This window comes from Sinocyclocheilus anshuiensis, unplaced genomic scaffold (genome assembly GCF_001515605.1).
Source record: "Sinocyclocheilus anshuiensis isolate Anshui unplaced genomic scaffold, SAMN03320099.WGS_v1.1 scaffold3360, whole genome shotgun sequence".
NCBI lineage: Eukaryota > Metazoa > Chordata > Actinopteri > Cypriniformes > Cyprinidae > Sinocyclocheilus > Sinocyclocheilus anshuiensis.
Genome location: NW_015553483.1, coordinates 157,918 through 162,641, shown reverse-complemented (window position 1 = coordinate 162,641; position 4,724 = coordinate 157,918). Strand labels below are relative to the sequence as shown.

Sequence of the window (4,724 nt, the reverse complement as noted above, 5' to 3'; positions counted from 1 at the left end):
GTACTAAATATAATATATGCTATTATTAAGTTATAGTCATTTATTTTTATATATAAATACAATATACAGTAAAGATCAAACAGTAGTAGAAAAGTCTACAGTCTCCATATCGATTAGCCTGAACAGAAGAGCGGCGCTTACTCCTGTGTTTGCCACTATCTAATGTCAGTGTTAATTCATCACTGAAACTACAGGTCCTCTACTCCAATCACTCTGCTCTCCATAGAGCCATAATGGAGGCTGTGCTGCTGAATACTAAACACTGATCGTGCATCTGGGCGGCAGGGTGTACTGTTGTTTTCTTGGCGGTTAAACGAGGTTTACAGCCCACACAAGACTACTAACATTCTGCCCGACCTGAAAAATCTAACATTGAGGATCTACCACCAATGCAAAAGGAATCTAAAAGAAAAAGCCTCATGCTGTGCCGTAATTTATATACTATCTGTACAGAATTGTGTGAGATAAGAATTGCTGCATTTAAATAACAGTAAACTGAAATATTGTCAACCAAACTATGATTTTTTTTCTGTGGATTTTCTAATTGTACAACCACATGAATGCATTAGAAGCTAATTCTCGCTAATGCTCTTCAAATGAAGAAAAATGCTTGAAAGATTTTTATTATACAAGACTGAAGCTGCCACAATAGTTTTTAAATGTATACACCTAAAAGTGAAGTAATAATGAAATGTTAATGGATTTAGCTAGTTGCTAACACAAAGAAAACACAGCAAGGAGGTCTGTGGCTTTGCGATTTTGCTTACTACTCACTTAAACCGCAAGTCCAGCTTTAGGTTATGTTCCAAATAATTTACTATTACTGCAGTACACTTGTATGTGGAATACCTGGGTGATCTAATACATTCCATAAAACATGCAGAACAAAAGAGATTACTGCATGGAATACTGTCTCTCACAATGCAATGCGCTTGACCTCCCATTTGCACTATGGTGGATTAAAATGGAAATAATATCAGCAGCAATTTTTAAACAAACAGCCATCGTTAATACATCTGATAAATAAAACATACTGAAGTCATGTGGCAGTATATTGTGGAATAATGTAACTGTATTTTAGTACAACGTATTTATATGGTTCCTGTTGCTCAAACAGTAGAGTATGTTGTTCGCAATGCCAAGGTCATGGGAAATGTAACATATTGTGCAGTATTCAGTAATTAGTAAAACGGTATTCCATTCAGAACTTGCTAACAACTAAAGCATGACATTTGATTGGATCTTAGGTCTGAGGGAGGAGGAGGCTACCGTAGCAGGTGTGCTTGTCTGGCTTGAGTTTCATGAGGTGTGGACAGGCACAGGAGAAGGTCTGGTTGTAGTTGATGAGGCACAGGTGCGAGCACGGCCCCTTCCCGTCATTCGCCGCACACGGGTTGGGAGCTACAAAGGAGGAAGAAAATGTTCTCCAGTGTTATTTTCACATTTTTTTATATAGCATTACAGTATTTAAAATTTTAGAAGCTTTTATTTTAAGATAATTTTAATACATTTATATTTTGTTTTAATTTCATTTTAAATTAGTTTTAGGCAAAATTTCTGATATTAGCTCAAGTTTAAGTTAAAGTTTTTAATCTAGTATTTATATTTTATTTCAGCTTTATTTCAGTTAAAGAAAATGATTTTTAATAGGTTTAGTTAAAGGGGTCATATGATGCTGCTATAAAGAACATTATTTTGTGTATTTGGTGTAATGAAATGTGTTTATGCGGTTTAAAGTTTAAAAAAGATATCGTCCTCTTTTGGAAGACCAAACAAAGTAGTTTCGCTTTCACAACGAAGCACACAGCGTCTTCAGGTCATGGCGGAATGCGGCAACAATACTACAGTGAGAATAAAAGTAACGCCTTCTTTCTTTGTGTGAACATTTGGGTGGCGTTATGCAAATCTTCCCACATAGTGAGGTAGATATGTGGGGCCGTGTTAGAACGAGACATTTTAGGTAGGTGTGGCTGATTAACTTTTATAAAGAATATCTCTTTGGATTTGAGACTTTAGTCTTTGCAACTTTACAGATCTTCTTTATGCACCAAGAGCTTGTAACACTCCAAAGAGAAAGGAAAAATTTAAATCGCATCATATGACCCCTTTAACAATAACAACACTGGTGTTCACAGCTTAAAAACACAACACGAAGCATAATAAAAATAATAAAAATGTTCCTGACAGTTTTTTGACATATTACTTCAGCTCATGCTGGTTCTCACCCTGAGGTTGTCTAGAAGGATGAAACACTTGAAGATCAAACGGCTGAGTGTTTGTTCTCTGGACCACCGTCACATTGTGTCCCGTCCATTTATTGGCTTTAGCCAGAGTGTTGGTCCGCCAGTCTGTCCAGTAGACCTCTCCTCCATACATGGTGACGGCAAAGGGATGCGATAAGTGTTCATGACCCCGGAGCACCTCGATCAGGCCGGAACCGTCATAAGCCGCAGAGTAGATGGCATCGGATCTGAAGACATCAAGGTTACTTACTGTGGACACTTTTGCATTTTACTTCACTTTTAGTGTCAATACCTGGCATCAATCCACAGGATACGGCGCTCTAGGTAGTCCACAGTGAGACCGTTGGGCCAGCCACCATTCCCAGTCTCTTTGTGGATGGTGCGACGGCCCTCCCCACTCATAGATGCAGCCTCTATCCTGGGGGAGCTGGCATCCCAGTCTGTCCAGAACAGAATACTGGGGCGGGGGGAAAGAGACATTGCTTGTAACAACTTAAGTTAATATCATTAATATCACTGAAAAATAAAAGAACTGTCAAAGTATAACATGTTTTACCCATCTCTTGGGTCAAGTGCAATGGCGCGCGGATGCTCCACCTCTCCAGCTAGTAGCGTTGTACGCATGGTACCATCCAGCTTGGCCACCTCGATCTGATCCAGGTTACTTTCCACCCAGTAGATGTTTCCTGCGATCCAGTCCACAGCTAGACCCTCTGGAGTGGCCAAACCATACTGAATCACCACCTCAAAACTGGTGAGAGCTGAAACACCAAGACAAGGACAATTAATGGGAATCCAAGTTAAACCTAGAAATAAAAGGTTTAGGAGGTTGAAAAATGTACCAAGAAAATTTAACCAAAGAAATTATGGATCCAATATTATAATTCTGGCCAAAACTGATAAGTCATTAAACATTTTAATAATGTGATAACAGCTATACTTTTTTGTCTAATTATATTAAAATATAAAACACAAAAAAAATTAAATGAATCATTTTAAACACTACAAATCAATTTTACATAACACTATAATGTTAGTGTTTATTTTGAGATTTGCTAAAGACTATATTTAACGGTGTTATTAAAATATGTATTTTGTAATTAATTATTAAATTATTAGTGTTTTTAAAAATGTAAGCGACACCTAGATGATTTAAAGACAATTTAAATTAAAAAATTAATTGTGTGAAATAAAAATGCACAATTACATATTGAATATCAACCGATACCAATAAATTAAAAAAAAAACTCTAATATTGGCCAGCAATCAATACAGTGCTGATATACTGTGCATCCCTTAAGAAATATGTAAGACTCTGCACTATTTCTAGGTCACTAATCAAATAAGAAAATGTGTGACTGATCATGTGACTTTTTGTAGAGACGGTCAGATGTTCTTGCTTCCATTGAAGCTCAAAATGTTCTTTGTATCATTTCAAATCAAACTGGAGAACATGATCATCACGTTTCACACAAACTTGTGGAGTTCATGCAGCTCAAGTGCTGCAAAAGGAGGACAAACCCGACAATCTGAAATTCATTTAAATTTCTCAGTTCAACTTTTCATCAAATTGTCATACAAATAATACATTTTATAATGAAAAATGTGTATTAAAATAAAAAATGCAAAGTGGAAGCATTTTTACCAATGGTCTCAGACTGTATATATTGGCCAAGAAATCATTTGATGGCTTCCAACCTGAAAGCCATATAAGTCAATGCTGCAATAAATATTCCCCCACTCTGAGCTACAGCCATGTGGAAGAGAAAAAAATCATTCTCAATCAAGGCAAGCTGCTGTCTGATCTGTGAGAGAGACTCTCATATAGAGCAGTAATTAAAGGTCCAGAATGGCTCTCTGTTGGGCTGGAGACAGCGCAGCCTCTCTGTTGGGGGTTGAGAAACAACACTGTTACTTTGTTTCAGTGTTGGCAGCAACATCAGTCATATTTTTACACTGTCAAAGACGACAGCAGGGATCCAAAACTTGGACAGTGTATCGTATTCTCTGGAAAGAGCTGTTTAGAGAAGGAGGGAGGTGTGTGCACATGTTTCAAAGCAACATGGTGCTTCCGACACTTTACTTTTACTCTGGCTGTAGTCACGCAAACTAGGAATGAGTCAAATGGGTAAAGACAGAGGCCTGCAAATTCCTGTGCTACGATCACACACAGACTCACTTAGACGCACGCTGTGGTTTTGTGAACCGAAAATAGTTGTAATAATTACGGACTAACTTCTGAAATGCTGAAAAGAACAGAACAATGTGGGAAAACATAGTCAGACAACAAAGTCAACTCAGAACTTTAAACAAGTATTTAAAACAAGAGAATGTGATTGAAGCTCCCAAAGCCATTATTAACTTAACTAACAAAGTTTTCCAACTAAAAATAATGTTTGTGACTATAATCCTAACCCAAAGACACACACACACACACACACACACACACACACACACACACACACACACACACACATTTCA

General features: G+C 37.4%; 1 pseudogene; it reads right to left on the bottom strand.

Moving 5' to 3' along the window:
• Positions 1-4,724, bottom strand: part of LOC107668339 (low-density lipoprotein receptor-related protein 1-like) — a 138,025-nt pseudogene that overhangs the window by 44,466 nt on the left and 88,835 nt on the right.